General features: G+C 42.9%; 1 protein-coding gene across 9 annotated transcripts in view; it reads right to left on the reverse strand.

Annotated features, from left to right (window-relative positions):
* The window catches only part of EPS8 (EGFR pathway substrate 8, signaling adaptor), a 790,402-nt gene that overhangs the window by 287,944 nt on the left and 482,632 nt on the right, over positions 1 to 19,826 (reverse strand). The window lies entirely within an intron of this gene.

The raw sequence follows: 19,826 nt of genomic DNA on the forward strand, positions 1-19,826 counted from the left end.
GATCTTGGCTTTACATGTTTGACAGGCTTGAAAGCAGTACACCAGTCTAGACAGGAGAAAAGAGGTGGTGGGTGGAGTGGCCATTATTTTCAAAGATGCGTGGGAAGTAAGCATTGTTTAAACAGAGCAAATTCAAGGAAGCAAAGTTTTGGGCTTTACTATCGGTTTAAAGCAAAATGCATTAATGTCAGGTCTACTGTGCTACTGGCCCCCGGGGCCTTCAAACAATTGTTTACAGCCCTTTTTGCAATTATTCGTCACTCTTGCTCTCTCTCACTCACATTTTATTGTGTTGTGTGACTTTAATGTTTAAGTGGAAGAATTGAATCGGGTTCTGGAAAGGGAACATGTGGCGGGATTTGAGGCTTTGGGTCTAGATCAAATAGTAGTGGGACCCCACTCATCAACCAGGGCATATCTTTAATCTAATATTTGCCTCCACCAGTTTAGTTAACTCAGCAACTTCTTTCCCTTCTAGTTGGACAGACCATGCTCTCACCTCCTTCACTTTGGAGGGGCTGAATAGAGGCCCAGGCAACTTAAAGGGGAAACCTAGGATTAGGGGAAAGCCCTAGTCTAAGATCAATAAGCTTAGAAAGAGAAGGCTATTTGACACTTCTAGTTGCTTTAGAGCAAAGAGGACAGTCAATGAGAACTACAATACCCTCCATGAACACATAATGCATAGCTTAGAAGTAGTTATTCCTGAACAAATCATGACTAACGTGAGAAACCATCTGAGCAGTGGTATACAGAAGTCTTGAGAGAGAAAAGGAGTCACTTCAAGAAGCCTGAACGAATCTGGCATTTAACACATTTTGAGTTGGACAAAGGGCAGCTTAAGTCAGCACTTAAAGAGTATAAAGATGAAATCAGGAAAGTTAAGCAAGTTTACTACTCAAAATTCATTGCTGAAGCATCAAACAAACCTAAGAAGATATTCAATGTTGTTAGCAGCCTGGCTAAACCATCCTGTACTTCTAAGGATATCCCTCCTTCTCAGGAATTATGTGAAAGGTTTTTTAATTATTTTCACCTTAAAATGTAAAATATTCTAACTGAAATTGGTAGGACAACAAACAGCTCAGATTATCCTGTTAAAGTGAGTGTGTGCAGGGAAGTGTCTACTAGTTTTGATACTGTGGAACCCATACAAAAGGAGGAGTTTAGGAGTTTTGCACAGAGAATTTCCTCAGGGTTTTTGCCAGACCCCCTCCCACACAGGTATGGAAAGATAGGGAGGAGGAACTCTTTCCAGCCCTGATCAACATCAGAAATCAATCTCAGGAGACTAGGCAAATGCTGGAGATGTGGAAAAAGCCCTAGTAACACCACTTCTGAAAAAGCCCTCAGTGGACTGGAATGAAATGAGTAATTACCACCCCAAATCCCTTGTTTCCTTTCCATCCAAGATAGTGGACAAATACATGAGTAGGAAACTGGTAGACTTCTTTGAGGCTAATAATATTCTGATGGTTGAACAGAACGGCTTCTGTCCAGCTCATGCCACTGAATCAGTTTTGTTAGAGACACTGGCTGCTTTGAGGATGGCAGTAGATGAGAATCAAATAGCCAAACTAGTTTTGTTAGACCTCTCTGCGGCTGTTGACTCAGTCAACCAGTGCATTATGCTGCAGAGACTCAAAGAAGTAGGAGTGACAGGCAGATGTCTGCAATGGCTTGAGTCCTTTTTAACAAAAAATATCAAGCAGGTTCCACCCCCCATTTCCACTTTGAATTCAAGAAAGTGAAACAAGGAGTACTGCAGGGATCATCTCTGATCCCTACTTTATTCAATATTTATACTCGCCCCTTGCTTAAGATAATTAAAATTCATGAAATCACTTTTGTGAACAATGCTGATGACACACAACTGATTGTAACTTATGAGAAGAACAAATGCCAGTCAATTGTGAATTTCCAGTACTGCATAAAAAAGATGGCCGGATGGCTTAAAAAGAATCACATCAAATTTAATGAAGGGAAAACAGAGTTTCTTCTTTGCACCCCTTCTTCCCAGCCAAGAGTGCTTCCGGAGAAGTTTTGGCCACGGGCAGATATTAACGATCTGAAACCCACCACAGAGGTGCGAAATTTAGCCGTCTACATGGATGATCACTTGACTCATTAAACTGAAACAAATCAGCAGCAACTTGTTTTTGGGCTCCTGGAAAATCCAAGGAAGATTGTTCCTCTGTTGCCCTAGCCAGCAGGTAAACTAGTGGTCCAAGGGTCGACCTTGAGTAGATTAGAATATTGAAATGCACTTATGCTGGGATTACCATCATACCAGACTAACAGACTGTATAGGGCGCAAAGGTTTGCTGCTACATTGGTCCTAAATATGTCAAGAATGGACTCAGCATCTACAGCTGTAAAAATATTACAATGGATAAACAATTAATATTCAAATCTCTCTGTATCATCCACAGGGCAGTGAATGGAGCAGGTCCTAAATTGCAGCAACAGAGGTTTGAATTCTATCAGCCCGCTAGAAGCCTCCGCTCTACCACAGCAAACTCAAATTCAATTACCGAAATTCAGGAAGGCTCGAGCAGTAGGAGGGAGGACTTTTAAGGTCAGAGCTACCCAGTTGTGGAACAATTTGTCAGCTGGACTTAGGGCCACTAAGAACTTGATTGGTTTTAGGAAACCTTTCTAACGCCAGGTTGAAAACCCATCTGCAGCAGTTCAGCAATTGTAAGCCCAGTACAGAAACAGGCATTTCTGATGGCATCACTTTCTGAGATCGAGGTGTCCAGGGCTTGACATCACTGATGACATCATCAATAAACCAGTATAGCATTAGAGCTATGAAATTAAGTGCAAAACAGTTCAAAATTTAATTCATAAATAATATAAAGCATTATTGCTGCTATCATATTTAACCTCACAGGTAAACATAGACTTTATGGGTAGCTGAGTTCATGTTGGCTATGAATCACAAATGAAGGGGTGTCCTATTCTGCACACAGTGTTCAATATGTATACAAATTTCCAGGGAAAACCAAACCCCAAAAGATACTCAAGCCATGTTATATAACTAATGCCCTACTATAGGCAGTCTTTAATCATATTCAACCCCTGACAGTTTCTGAACCTACATTGAGAAACGAAGGGGGTATATGTAGTAAAGTGAGTACAGTAACACTCTTTACTCAATGGAGAAAGTTTACTCTGTACCACACAGTTTGCAGACAGTGAAATTCAAGAGAAATATGCCAAGGAGCATTAAAAAAACTACTAAGAACAGTGTACACTTTGTGCAAACTTGCCCACAGAGCAACTAGTCACTTAAAATAGCCAAGGTCTGAAGGTGCAAAAGATCATACCACCTGCAGCCTTCATACTGTGGTGAAAACTACAGATAGCCCATCTTCGGAAGCAAAATAAGCACATGTACATAGGTTAGTACCTGGCGCACACAGTCTTCTATATTAAGTAGAAACTGTCATGATGAGACTATTCTGCCCAATAACTCAAGGATGCTTAAAATACTTAGTATGCAGAATACAGAATCTTTGTCCTGCTGGAAACATTTTCTGCATTACCAAAAAACTTGTGTGGAACATAATGAACGCAAATTGACAACTGTTGCCTGCACACAGAGTTATTTATCTTCAATACAAAGATTTATAATGTGTTCAATACCGCTACACACCTATTGTGCATTTTGTAAACATTTGCACCCATTAGCCAGGTCCAGGCTGTACAAGATTGGGTAGAAAAGTAGTATGGTAGTTACCCACCTCTACGTAAACTATACAACAAACCAGTACACTGACTAGATGAGATTATCAGTGATGTCATAGAACATGTCATGAGTGATGTAATATGTGATCATAAGCAGTGCATGGGGGAGGGGGTGCATATTATTGTTAGCCCTGCTAAGTATAACTGGTCAATTTCTGTATTTTTACTTTTTTAATTCCAAACGTTAAAGTTGTCACTGACAAATTCACCTAACTATAATGTTACTTGAACCTTTTTTTTATTTTTTATTTCAGTTAATTTCTAGGGCTTTTATTAAAGTAATATTTTATTGCCATACATAAAGTCAACTCCCTGCTGCGCACAGCCTTTACTCCTATGCAGTGGAGGAGGGTTGGCCATAGTGCCTTATTTATATTTAACAATTATTATCATTATTATTATTTTTTTTAAAGGGAAGTGGGGCTAAGCGGCCTCCCTCCCTGAGCCTTATCAGGCCTTGGGGATCCCATCCAACTGGGCATACATACAAGTTAAAAGGGAGCATCTTTAGGCCCTAGGGATCCCATCCCCCGGGCCTTTTACTTTTTTAAAGGAGAGGGGCTATGTGGTACCCCTTTGGGTCTAACGTGCAAGTTAAAAGGGGAGGGGATTGTGTCCCCCCCCCCCCCCCTCACTGAGCAGTTGTCAGCCCTAAGGGCCTGTATTATTAAATATGGGACCCCTGGTGCTCACCCAGGGCACCCACCATAGAGTTGGGGGGTGCCACAGGGGAGGCCCCAAGGAACCCACAGCCTCTGTCAGCTTTGTGCATGCAGCGGAAGCCACCACTGATCCCACACGGAGGGAGCGGCTCCTAATGCTGCTCCCTCTGGGCAGGGAAACAGATCAAAGGTTCACTCCGAGCCGGCAAGAGCATTTTCAAAGCTCCTGCCCACTGGAAGTGGACTTGGGGTTTGCTTCCACTTGATAGGAGATTAAAAAATTCTCCTGCCAAGCGAGAGCAAACACAGGTTTCCCTGCCCGCATTGGAAGGGAAACCCTGCCATGTCCTGGGGTGGGCTCCCGGGACACACGATGTGAGCCGACTGCAGGGGATGGGGTCACCAGGGCCTTGAATGGCTCAGACAAGGTGGCCAAATTGCCCCCCCCCCCACTCCTTCATTAAAGAAATGGGCACCCAGGGGATGTGGTCCCTGGGGCCTTCAGAGACCTGGGAGAGGGGCCAAGCCCCCTTTTCTTTTTTTTCTTTTTTTTAACCAAATTTCAGGCTACACAGGAGTTGAATGGCTTGGAGAGTGGGGCCTTGCATTCCCCCCTCCCCTTTTGACCAAAGTTTGGCCCAGCCCCCCCCTTCATTAAAGAAAGCGGCCCCAGGGGATGGGGGTACCCCTCTTCCCTTCCCTTTATACAACATTTCAGCCCCACCTCGAGGTGGGCTCCACAGGCCCTTAATGGCTTCGGGAGGGGGCCAAGCAACCCCCTTCTATTCATTAATAAAATTGGCCCCGGGGATGCAATCCCTGGGCTTCTGGAGACTCAGGGACCGCACAGCCATCCCCTCCCCTTTTCTAATGATTTCACCCAGGGGAGGGCTACCTTGGGCCTCTCACTAATGAATCAGCCCAGCCAAAATTTTCTTATTTTGCAGGAGCGCAGCATTTTTTTTTACTTTTTTTTTCTTCTTTTTGGCCCCCTCTCCCTCTGATTCCCCCACATGGGGCCTAGGGGTCAGAGTATCCCTACACTGACCCCCTTATTACTATTTATTTATTTTTAACTTCAGGACAGGGGACTAAGTCCCCTAGTGCTGTAATAACAATCAGCAACATTTTTCTCACGTTGCTGGCAGCCACTCAGAGACCTCCCTCCCATGGGAGTCTGACTCCTGTGGTAGCAAAGACCAACTGTCCAGCTATATCATTATTTTGAACATAAAGTTCTTGAAAACTACTAAACTGATTTACACTAAATCGCACAAACCACAATCTGCGTGCCAAGATGTAGCTTCCTTCCAAAATTGGTGTAATTCTATTCAGCAGCTTTGCTGTAGCTCATCTTAAAGTAGTCTATAGAAAATACATGGGGACTTTGCATTGCGAGACCCCCCCCACACTTTTTTCTTGACCCGCTATTGACAGATCACCCTAAACCTCTCTGTGTAGAAAATAATCAAAAAGTGGCACTGTTTTGTGGAGATTCGGCAATTGGTGCAAAGATTGACAGCAGCACAAAAATGTGTTTCCTATGGAACAGCTGACCTAACTATAACTACTTAGTGGTTACCGTCACTAGGTAATATATGGAAAAAAACAACACACAGATACACTTTCTGTCCCTTTTGTAACTCACTCATTTGACCAATGTGTGCTAAACTTTGCAGACCTGCCTCCCATGTTTTTATTTTGGGAGGGCTAAGATTTGCGTCATTTGGTTAAGGGAGTGCAAAGAAAAAAGGGGGGGGGCAACATTGGCTTTAAATCCAATGCATTTTCCAGAGACTTTTGTATTTTGCACAGCGCAAAAAACGTTGGCTTGAATTTTATGAAATTTGGCAGTAACACAGTAGGGGGTGCAGTTGAGTCTGTGGTGTACTGCAGGTACACAGAGTAAGTAAATGTTAAGTTATAAGATTTTTCATCTTAGCGATATCTTGTAGCACAATACTACTAAAAGTAGCACAAAAAACAAACTAGAAAACATATTAAAGTTTCATATATAATACATTAAACAATGGAAAGATCCATGTACAGTCACATGATTATGTAAACCAATAGGCAACTACATCTATAAGTGGATCCCAACTGAAACAAGAAGAACCATGACACAGGCCCTCGTCAGCAGCAGGCTAGACTACAGCAACGCACTCTACACAGGCATCCCGGCCAAACACCTGCGACGCCTCCAACGCATCCAAAACGCCTCCGCCCAATTGATCCTCAACGTACCCCGCCGCAGCCACATCTCCCACCACCTGAGAGACCTTCGCTGGCTCCCCGTAGACAAGAGGATCACAATCAAGCTCCTCACCCATGCACACAAGGCACTCCACAACACCGGACCAGCATACCTGAACACCAGGTTCAGCCTCTACACCCCCACCCGCCAGCTCCGCTCCGCAGCCCTCACCATCGTTTCCCGCATCTAACGAAAGACCTCCGGCGGTAGATCCTTCTCCTATCACGGCGCCAAGACCTGGAACTCCCTCCCGACCACCCTATGGCAGACCCAAGACCTACTCACCTTCAGAAGACGCCTCAGGACCTGGCTCTTCAATCAGTAGCAGCTCCCTCCCCACCCCCCTCCAGTGCCTTGAAACCCCCACGGGTACGTAGTGCGCTTTATAAATACTTTGATTGATTGATTGATACATAACAAATACAATAGATAAAAATAAATAAAACACATTGCATCTGATTGCCACTCTAGAGTTCTAGTTAGATTCCCAAAGATAGGAATTCCTCAGATATTCGCTCCCTAATACTTTCCACCCTTTTGACAAATGAACACAAACGTTTCCAAATCTATAGCAATTTCTACATTTTGAGATGCTGTACATTTTTGTAGTCAATCATTAAGGGGGTCCCAGAGCAAATTTTTCCACCAATGCATTTTTTTTTTTTGATGGACTATTGTATTTGATGTAGGGAGAAAACAGCTGAATGAATTTACATGAAATTTAGCAGGACTATACATTATGGTGCAGAGATGAAGCTTTTTGGGTCTTGCAGTCAAGTAGGGTAAGTAGTTTTGAAGTAATAAGGCATTTACACTTAGTGATTTATGTCACCGGTGTACTTTTGCTCAATTTCCCAAAATTCTGTGGAACTACTGCGGTACAAGGTCGTAAACTTGGTTACAAATATGTAAAAAAATAAATAAATGTCCCTACCTATTACCACTTAGTGTGGTAATAGGTAGGGACCTACTGCTTACCTAGATCCAAGGCCCTAACAATGAACATAGCCAAAGTGTAGTAAAAACAATATGGCTGACTCTTTATTAAAAAAAAAAAAACAGCCATTGCTCAATTATATACTGGCTTGTCATCTCCATGTAACACAGTATACCGCAAAGTTATCACAGGATACCATGGCACAAAATATAACTAAGACCTAAGTGCACTACTAAATTGCGGTACCCTTGCGTACCAATGGTGTCGCATGGGCAATGCAATATTTAAGTCAGATTTACAAACAAAATGCAAGGCCACCATGTTTGTACAGCAGTGCAATTTGCTGTTTTGTATTACTCTGCACACCATAATCTACATCGCTGCTAAATTTCACATACATCCATATGCCGTGACATGGTGGCCACTCCATTATAATCTACTCCAATCTACGCCTTTCCACTATACGAGACTCCACTCTAAACTGCTCGACTCCACACTATTACACTGTACGCAATGCCATTGTGCGCCACTCCAGTCTACCCCACTCCACGCTACCCCACGCTAAGCCATTCCACTGTATGCCCCCCAGTGTAACTACTCCACTCTAAGAAAATTCCAGTTTACGGCCCTCCACTCTATGCCAAATCATTCTATGCTAATCGAGTTGACCCCACTCCAACGTATGCCACACCTCTTTATGCTATTACACTCTAACCCCAAACCACTCTACACCACTCCACTATTAAACTGAACATCACTCTGCTATACGCCACTCCACTCTATTACACTGTACACAACTCCATTCTATGCCAGTCTACTCTACCCTATCACACTGTATGCAATTCCACTCTACACCATTTCAGTAGATGCCACTCCACTGTATGCCTCTCTGCTATATGCTACTGTAGTATAAACTGTTCTACTCTACGCACTCAATTGTATGCCACCCCACGCTATGCTATTCCACTGTGTACCACTTCACTGTATGCTTCTCCTCTCTATGCCACTCCAGTGTATGGCACTCCATGTACGTCACTTCATTTTTTGCTATTCAATTGGACCCAACTCCAATGTACAGCACTTCACTGTATGCTATTATAATCTAACCTACACCACTGTACGCCACTCCTGTCTACAATATTCCACTCTACCTCACTTCATTCTATACGATTCCATTATTTACCACTCTACTGTATGATTTACACTCTACCCCATTCCAGTATAAGCCACTACAGCCTACACCACTGTACTGTACGCTACTCCACTATATGCTAGTTGTCTATGCCACTCTACGGTACACCACTCCACTCTATGCTATTCCACTGTATGCCACTCCACTATATGCTACACCACTCTATGCCATTCCAGTTTACACCACCCGACGCAACTCAATTTTACGCTAATCCGTTGGACACCACTTCACACCACTCCACAGTATGCTATTTCTCTCTACCCCACTCCACTGTACACTACTCATTTAGTCTACACCTCTCCACTCTAAGCCACTCCATGCCACTCCACTGTATGCTACTCCATTCTATGCTATTATACTGTACACAACGTCATTCTTTTCTGCTTTACCCCCACTCCACATCACTCCACTGTATGCTAATACACTATATGCCAGTGGTTCCAAAACTGGGGACCGATGCGCCCCCCACCCCTGACCACCACCACCCCAGGGGTCCATGATACATTCCTAGGGGGTCTGTAGGCATCTCAAGGCTTGGGCCTGCAGGAAGGCAATTTTCCAGTAGGAGCTTCTGGACAGAAACATGTGCATGCTTTTATATTTGTTAATTTATTTGTGCAGGGGTTTTAAAGGTACTGCAAAGTTCCTTGTACATCCAGCAGTTTTTAGGCACAAATGAGCGTCAAGATAACTTTGATGATTAAGGTACCTGCTGGAGGGAGACGGGGTTTTGTCTAGTGGGAGTTTTGACTTATCTAAGGTATCGTGCATGGTTAAAATGCCTGCTGCAAAAAACGTGCATCATGCATATCAAAGAAAAGTATTTTACGTGCACAGCACAGTGGGTTACTGCTTTTGGCACCAAGATTATTTTGTTACTGTGCAGTTCATAACTTACTATCTTAATCTAGCACCGTGAGGTATGGACTGCCATCAAAAATCTGTATGCAAACGGCATAGTACAAGTTAAAAATCTATGTCTTTTCCCGGTCATTCATTATCTTGATGCTGCTAAAAAGGTTAGTTTGCTCAGAAGTAAATGTCAATCATTAAAGTCAACGCTAACCACTGTGTTATGTCCTTCTCCAAACCAAGGATTCTTAGAAAATGCATACCAGTATGGATGACGTGAATCCTACAACGTGTAGTCTCCCATTGCCTTATGTAACATTTTCGATACACTGATTTACCCACATATGGTTCATTGTCTCTAAATGTGTGTGAAATAAAGTGCTCCGACACCCTACACTGGTATGAGGTGCTATGGAACAATTGAAATACATGTGAAAAAGGGGCTATGGAGAGGTGAGAGGCACCTAAAAGGTTTCATTTATTTTCCCAACCACATATTAATGTGAAAAAACTTTCTCAAATCTTATGCACCTACAAAAAACAAATACAGAAATTGCTTGCGAAATGTAGCATCTGACCTGAGGATTCAACTTTCCAAAATAAAACCAAACATTGAAACATTAGTTGCTGAGATGCAGCACCAACTTTCCCATTAAAATGTTTCGATTTTTTTACCTATATAAAATAATTATATCTTTAGTAATTTGAGTATTTGTTTGGTGTGTATATTTTTGCAAATTACTGTTTTAATGTTTGAAATTTAAATTGTACAAATTGCTTGGACGCCCCCCGATTCTAGTATTGAGTCTGGGTGGGTGGGCTCAGAAGTCAAAAGGTTGGTAACCACTCAAACTCTATTACACTCTATGCCAGTCCACTGTATGCTACTACACTTTACGCAATTACAGTGTACTCTTCTCCACTCTATATAATGCCACTCTTACAGTGTACTCTTCTCCACTCTATATAATGCCACTCTACTGAAATCTACCTCACTCCGTCCCTGTACATTTCAAGGTCCAAATTTGCACTCAACTCTGTGCCCAGTACAATCTATTATAAAACACACTACTCCAGTTTTCAACACTGTTGACACAGCACTCCACTCTACAACTATGAGATTCAACTCAATTTATATGTTTTCTTGACTCTAGACTATGCCATTTCAATGTATACCACCCTACTCAATGCCAATCAACTGTACCCTACTCCACACCATTACGCTACTCCATTCTATGCCACTCCATTCTTCTACACTTTACTGTACAGTATTCCACTGTACGCTATTCCACTGTATGCTACTCCACTGTACAGTAATACACTTGACTCTATGCTGCATGACACTCCTCCATTCTATAGAGCTCCATTTTTATAAAGGTCTACCACACTTCATGGCATTCTACGACATTCTACTCCACTCTATCACTGTACACTCCACTGTCCAACTCTATAGTCTACTCGTACACTCTAATGTAAAACATGCTCTTTCACTATACAACACTTTCCTACACGACACAGCACTCTACCAGATCCCCCTCCAGTTTACTACCTACACTACACCAGTCCCTTCACTCCATATCATTCTATTCTACGACACACCAATACACTCTATTGTACTTTACTCTACAGTACTTTATAGCACTTCACAGCGCTTTACCTCTCTGTTATTATACAATTCACTCCACTCAGCCCCACTGTTTTACACACAACGGTACTCTAAGCAACTTCACTCTACAACACTGACACTGTATGACACTAACCATTTACCCCTGTTTATAATCCTTCTCTCCACAGTACAACACTACTATACTGTATGCCACTACTCTAATCCACTATACGGCACTACACAATGCAATTTGCCACTGCACCCCAATTACTCTACTCTACTCTGACACAGTACTCCACACTACTCACTGCTACACTGTACACAACTCCACTCTATGTCACTCAATGCTATTGCACTTTAACACTGTATACCAATCCACTGTACCACACTCTACAACACTTTACTGTACAACACCCCACAAAAATAAAGTACACTGTATGCCACTCTGCTCTAAAGTAGTTTACATCACTTTCCAATACTGCATGACACCCCGCTACACTCTACTGTGCAACAGGACACTCCAATTTATGAAACTTTACCCAACTGTACACTATGCCGCTCCACTCAACTGCACGCCTCACCACTGTAATCTACCACACACCACTCCACTCGAAAACACTTTACTCAACTCAACACTACCTCACTCCAGTGTAGGCCACTCCACTCTACTACATTTAATTTCACTCTACGTCACTGTACTATACTCCACTCTACACTGCTCTACTGTCCACTATATGCACCTCCACTGTACTACACTATATGACACTCCAAACCACTCTATGTCCATTCACTTCATGCCACTGTACTACACTGAATGACACTCGCCAACATGCCACTCAACTACTCTCTACAATACGCCACTCCACTATATGACATGGGGCTCCATTCTATGACACTTTTCCACTGTACTCTACGACACTCCACTTGACGAAACTCCACTCTATAACACTCTACTTCACCCAACTCTACTGTTCAACAAGCCATTCCACTCTACAACTCACTGCTCCAGTCTATGATAACTGACTCCAGCATAAGAGACACCATGCCACTACACTGTATAATATGCTACTACACTCTACTCTGTTCCAACCTACAATACTCAATTTTATGACAGTAGAATTACAACACTCTTCTCCACAGTAGTGTGCGACACTCCACATAACTCTCCACTTGCAACACTTATCTCTTGTATTTGAAACAGTTTTTAATTAACATATTTTTTAAAACACTGAAATTCAATGCAAAAATCAAAGGTTAAAGCTTAAGTATAGTCCGGAAAACTTATTTTCCTATACAAACCAAGTTGAAACTACACAGAATATAAACATTCTACAGATATAGTTATAACTTTAATTTACAATTTATCCACCACCTTCAAATTGCTATAGGAAGTGGACCTTTTTGCACACTCTTTTCAGCTCACTAACCAGACAACACTAACTATAGCTTACCACTCTACCATGCACTGTGCTGTGACAAATAATGTCTTTTGAGAAGTTGTGTTGTTATGAATGCTCACACCCTCACCATGCACTACATACCCCACATATTACATCAGTCAGGACATCATCTATGACATCATTGAAATATCACAGCAACATTTGCAATAAAATCACTGATGAGAAAACTGCACAGCAAGGGCGCGAGTTATAGTTGCCTTAGGGCGAGTTATAGCTCCTTGAGATATTTCTATGGTTTAGTGTGTGTAAAATCTGACTATAACGCCCCTGTAACCTTTGTTTTGTTTCCAGTGTGTGTGTGTGTGTGTGTGTATATATATATATATACACACACACACACACACACACACACACACACACACACACACACTGCATGAGAACGTTGATCGAAGTGGTTTATGTGCAACCATGGAGGGTAAATCCTTCTGTCTACAGGGTATCAATTGTGATATTGGAAAGCCCTCCTAAACTAAATTGCTAAGATTTTCCCTTGCTGCAGTATTGCCGTAGGCTTCAAAACTAAAGTGCATTTCCTACTGTTCAAAACAATCCTCTGCGCTCTTCCCTCCCAGCCAATAGGAGGGCCTGTATAAGTGCTGAAATGTTGATTCTCAATTATGAGTCACCAATCCCCAGGGAGGTAAAACGCACACAGTGGTAACCTGCAAAGAATGCACGGCTCCGGGACCATTAGATGCTAGTAATTTGTTCCTGCTCTTATCCCTATGGTGTATGACGGTTAGGACTTTTTGGTGGGCAGCTGCAGAGATCTTCAAGCAATTTATTGGCATCCTACCTCTCTGAGAACAAGCCAAGAAAAAGCAGTTGATGCTCATATAACAATGAACGTATAAAAAGGGTTTGGGAACTTTTACTAACAAGGTTTTATTGTAGAACTCGTTGAGAAGATCACAAGGACCAATTATTCCATGTAGAGCAACGGTGCTGGTACATCCTCTACTCTGTTCAAATGGGTTTAAAATGATGTCACTGTCAAGACACATTGGTCCATGTTGTTTTATGAAGACTGCTCCAGGTGCCAAATCTGACCCCTCAATGAATGTGCTATTTTAATCCACATGGAAGCGCGGCATATTCTTGAAGCAATGTCCTTTAATGGTGCACTTTTCCCGATTATTTGAGGTGGACTATATACCAATGATAAATCATTATTTTGTCTAGTAGTATGCTATGTACTTACCTGATGTAAAAAAAATCGGTGTTTAGCTTTTATGCCACAACACTTCTATCTTTTTGGACGCTGGTCTTCATTGTCAGGGAACTGTAGATCGAAGCGCCTTCTCATGAGATATCAAATCACCTGCTACTGGCCAAGCCAAGTTTGTAAAACAGGCATTTTGGGTCGTCTCTCAGCAGTGCAATAGCACTGCCCTTTAAATATTAGGCAACATGCGTGGAATATTTCCTGACAGGCCCTCTTTACTGATCTCTTCCGAAGGAGTTTTGCGAAAATCCTTTCCAAATGAATTTCTTTGTGCTGCATACGTTTTTTGGATGCTGGAAAACAAATGCAATATTTCTCTTGCTGATATTTTGATCAGATTCTTACCACACTGGCACAACAGATGAGCTGAGAGTTGCATCTCAGAGACTTAATTACTCAAGGCTAACTACAGACTCTTGATTATCCTGCCCTGAGTCTCACCATGCCCACGTGCTATCCCATGTGCGGCGAAGGCAGGCAGTTTGGTGGTTGCTGTCACTTCCTCGGCCCACAGGGTAGTGTGGCCAAACTGTCAGCTTTCTGGAGTACAGGCCATTGCACCTGCACTGAGCTGCGGTGGACTCAGGACACCTAGTACAGGATTCTCAAGCATGTCAGCAAGGAAAACAAAAACGACAATCTAAGTAGGCTACAAGTCCACAGCTGCCAATGTTTCAGATTGCTGTGTGTGACATTTTCATAATGTCAGTATAATTATGAGTGACATTTTAACGACTAAGAGTGACATAGCTGCCAAGGTTTTCAGACTGACATTTCCATAGTTGCAGTGTAGGTATGAGCGACATTAGTAACTGAGGTTTTAGAATGTAAAAGAGTGCATTTCAACACATGTAATTTTATATGCAATTTCCATTACATATGTATTGCGAAATTGCTTTGTATTATACTCTCTGTGCACATTTTGTGGCATCCTACGTACACTGTGTGCAATATAGTTTTAAAGTCACTTGCATGTGCAATGTGCTTTCAGCCACAGTCTGGGACTATAAATACACAAATCAATATCAGTCACTGCCACAACCTGGATTTAATGACGTTCTTCTCTGGTTACCTACGCAAAGACATCTGCAGTGATTGTATAAACTGAAGCTTCATAATGTATTTTTCCCGCTCATTAATTTACGAGCGTTTATCTTACTCCGTTTCAACTACGGTTGCTTCAATTTGGAAGACTAACAAAAACAGTGGCAGAATTAGTGGGAGTGCAGGTCAGTTTAAGGGACAACGTAAATCAGAAACAACCAAAGTAAATGAAATACTGCAACTGAAAGTGGAAGTCCCTGCAGATGTCAGCTTTCTTGAGTGAGGCATGCTGAACTCACCTATGGCAAGGAGTGACTGCCAGGCAGGTTGAGCCTGTGAAGTATCTTCAATTGCTGCCATGAGGTGCCTGCCAGGAGGCCTTAGACACTAGTGAGCTTGTGACTGCAGCAGCAGCCATCATCTCTAGTTCCAGTGAGACTGTGTCCTTCCAGTCACACTGCGCCGCCTGGAGGAATTCAGTCATTGCAGCTGAGAGCAGGCCAGCTGGCACTGACACTTTTAAAGTGTGCACTCATCCCAGGGCTGGCCAGAGACTGTTAATCAAGTCAGGTTTAGGGTCAAAATCATCCTGCGAGCACCCGCTGCCCTGCCCACCATGAGCAGCGCAGTGCCACCTTGTCTATGCGAAGCGTACAAAGCAGGGAAAAAAAACAACACACACAAACTGTCTGTCTGAGCAAAGGTATTCATGCGCACACTATGGAGTCAGGACCACGTGGCCCAGAGAGGCCAAGCCAATCAGTGTAATTATTGAGGGCAAATGTTGCCAAAGCTGCTTTTTCTACACACTTTGTAGCCTGGCAATGCTCACCCCTCCTTATGATGACAGTGTGGCTGCGCACGCCAGTAGCACAGAACCATCCAAAATAATTCGCACTGTTTATAAGAATGCTGCAGTGCCTACGTGCACACACTTTGGTCCCAGGAGCTTTAATATGCGTGATTAATGCATTTTAGTGCAGTGATGTGGCCACCAGCACTAAAATGCCTTAGTCTGACCCTTGATGCGATGAACTTGATAGGGCTACAAGTCAAATCTTGACTACACCTCCCTGCACATGTGCTAGCGGCATCACTGCTTGCCTATGAAATCGTGCTCCAGCAGGGGTCACATGGCTGCTCAATTGCTTCTTCAAGCTACTTAGAACCATAACAAAGACCCCCCGCAGTCCCCACATTGCAAGGGTGGGGCTCGAGCTCCAGGGGTGCCCCTCAGCAGAGTACACTATGCAAAGGTAACAGGCCCCTGAATGGGTCCCGGTGGATGGGGCCCCCTCCAAGTACTTTGCAAGGGGGAGTCCAAGTTTTGTTATGCCACTGAAGCTACTATACTTAGTCAGTGAGACTACAGCAATTCTTTGTTCTTCGGAGCTTCAGATTCTTTGATCAAATGTCTTTCTCGTATAAGGAATGCTGCGGCTCCTCTGGCTCAATCACTTCTACAAAAAATGAAATGTAAGTCCCTACAAATTAAAACGTGAGTAGTGATATCACCCACAATATGAAACTCTCGCCAAAGGACTAACCATATTAATGGAAGTGGCCTGGGCATTAAAGAATTATCTCAACTACAGAGATAAACACCCCTAGCTTGGCCTGAATTGGAAGATCGAGCTGCAAGGGAGTAACAAGGATAACCAGTATGCAGTACAATAGATATCGTCCAAGTTTCCTGTAATGCAATATTATCAAAGGTCTGGTGCACCAAGTGCTACATTTGGCCCTGGTAGCATAACCAGGGGAAGTCAAACCCACTAATATTAGCAAACCTGGGCAGGAGAGAAAGGTCCTGAATAAATGTCACAGGTTTGAGGCAAACTAGGTTGGTAGAACTAACTGAGAAGAGCACAGAACACAGTTCCGCTAAGCAGCTAGCTGGTCTTTAGGACTCAGCTGGTGAGACAATAAGAAAACTGAGTACAAGGGTCAACATGTGCTTGATGAGGACATCTACTGTTGGATACCTCTTCCCTCTAGTCGGGGTATGGCACTGGTGGACCAAAGGAAAGGTCCCTGGAGTGAGGTGAATGCTCTTCCATGCTGACAGCCGGGGTTACCAGGGGCCTTGGGTCCTTGGTTAGGCAGCTTACCCAGGCATGTAAGGGCCTGCTGCTGAACAATTACCAATCACCAGACATTAGACAACAGTCTTTATTGAGTCCGCGACAAGGTATCCCAGCCCAAAGGATCCTGGAGCAACCAAGACCATGGTCCGATGGATGATTCGAGCTGCAGGAGTGCTTGACCAAAGGCATATGTTAATCTGGGCTGAATTTACAAGTATGGTATCACAAGAGAAGGCAACAGTCGGGAGACCACCGCCAGTGTGGCGAAGACAGCATCTTCAAGCTGCTTCATTAAAGCATAAAACCAGCTGGGTGGGTGGGCTGTCAGAAAGGAATGTATTGCCATAACAGTGATCTTTGGGAGGCCTGACGGCCGGGACGCTGAGTTGTACTCGTGAGAGCCAGATGGGGAGCTGAGGGATGCAGTGAAAAGAGGAAGAAGGAGCAAACCCAAAAAGGCAAAAGGGGGAGCCACCTGGGGACGTGAGCCAAACAGGTGGCATGGCTGTAAAAAAGGTAGACTGGTTGGTAAAGGAGGCACACAGGAGGGCGGTGTGCCAGAGGAAGCCCACTTACCTTGGGATGCCTTAAGGCAGGGTAATTAGTCAGACGGGGGAGTAAGCAGAGCACGGCACTCACAACTCAGACCCACCAGTCGGCAGGGCACAATATGGACAGACAAGGTAGTGAGTTCAGCCTAACAGCAGTAAGAGGCTACCCACCCTCACAATCAGAGAAAGGGCCTACAAAACTTTATGACGCTAAAAATACATCATGGAGGATGGCCTCAACAACAAAAGGTGTCAGAATAATGACAAGCAAACGACAAGGATTTGATTGACATATGGCAGAGATGCTTTAGGACATGTCAACCATTGATGTTTTATGACATGTCATGCAGTGAAGTTTTATGATTCTGTCAAAATGAAAATCTATGGCGGAGATGATGTATAATCTATCAACAGTGACTTATGACCGGTCTCCTAAATATGATTTATGATCATGTCAAGAATGATTTCTGGCACTCCGAATGAGTTATGACACTGTAATATTGTATTATCGCTTTGTCACCTTGAATTTTGACTGACCACTATGATTGACGATGTCAATGATGTATAACGTAGAGGACATGCATGTAAGAAAACTGCAGCCAAGTTTACTCATAAATGTATATGTGGAATGTGTACTAATTGGAGTGGGCTAAGTTTTGGGGTTATTTGACAAAACGTCTTTCGCGTATACATAATGCTGCAACTCCTCTGGCCCGGTCACTTCCACAAATTTCATCATACTTCTCTGAATTGAAGAAACTGCACTGGTTACCGGTAGCTAAGAGCATTCTTTTCAAATCTCTCTGTACTGTCGTACTTGAGGAACACCTTTACTAGATATTGTTCTGTGATAGGCAGAAGCAGCCTTCTAACAAAAAATTCAGATTTTCTCGGGCAGGGTTGCAGAGCATTCTCCATACAAGCTGTGCGTCTAAGGAACAGCCTGTCTATATCTGTGCGAAACATTGCACACCTCGGTCAGGTTACTAAACCGCTTAAATCCTTGCTGGTCACTCTAATTGCTGTCAAGGAAGGATGACGAATTGTTACTGAGAGCTTTCGAAATTAATTTAACAATAATGACAATAACATGTATGATCATTTCAAATGAATTCTCATGTGCTGAAGGCTTTTGTTACTCTGTTCTCAGTTCTGTATCCTGAAGTGACTGTGGGTCTGATGCTAAGAAATAACTCCTGTTATGATGGACTATTGCTGCCAGACCAAAGTATATACTTTGTTTAACGTTTTGAATGGAATCCAACTGTGATTGTATATCGCTGCAATAGTTAATTTATGCTTCAGGACCTGAACTTTTTCTTTTAGTTACTGGAGCGCTGGAAGGTTATCAAGAGCCTTTTTGTAATTTATCTGAACTTATTCATAGGCAAGTGTCTTGGTACCAATCTTCGTTTCATTCCACCCTTCGGCCACAATATGGCTATGCTGCTCATCAGCCGCGTGATGCTGGCCACAGAAAGATAACTGGGGAAGGAGATGGTGGGCGTCTGGGCTGTCTGAAACTCGTTGCCCCTCATATTCCATAAATTCCTTCACTTGCACTTTAACCAGCTCAGCAAGGCCATATCATCTATCCTCCAAGGCATCCTATGTATCCCGATTTACTATACTATTTGATGAATATCTGGGGATATTTACTGTGTATTACTTTGATTCCTTCCTGGGTGCCTCTAATCGGAATCTAGTTTCAGATAAACTGCCAATGATTTCTTCACTCAAATTGCTCTAGTTAGGACCTAAACATCTTGTGTTTCCTGTCCTCCCTAGTGATTAATATTTTCTGTTCTTGAAAAGTAATCTGAAGTTGCACTGAGCATTTAATAGTTTGCCACAATTATTCAGTTGTAAGTTAAACATTAAAAAGCGAATAAAATAATGCACAGTACACTTTTGACAAACTAAAGACGTATATCCTTGTCTTTTTACTTTCGCCCATGATTGCTCTGTGTTTTGTGCTGAGCTACAAGCCAGGGCAGAAACCTTAACAGTAAAACTGAGATTATGGTTGTTTATTAAGTGGAGCTGTTATTAACTCATCACAGTATTCCATTTTGAATATGACCCATGCGTTAAGAATAAAACGATTAAATCACAGTTTTGTTACAGCATCTCACACAAAGTCTGCACAAAATTCATCAACAGAATCTGAGTATCTCTGCTAGCTTATGAGGCACTGAAGAGG

This window comes from Pleurodeles waltl, chromosome 4_1, assembly GCF_031143425.1.
Source record: "Pleurodeles waltl isolate 20211129_DDA chromosome 4_1, aPleWal1.hap1.20221129, whole genome shotgun sequence".
NCBI lineage: Eukaryota > Metazoa > Chordata > Amphibia > Caudata > Salamandridae > Pleurodeles > Pleurodeles waltl.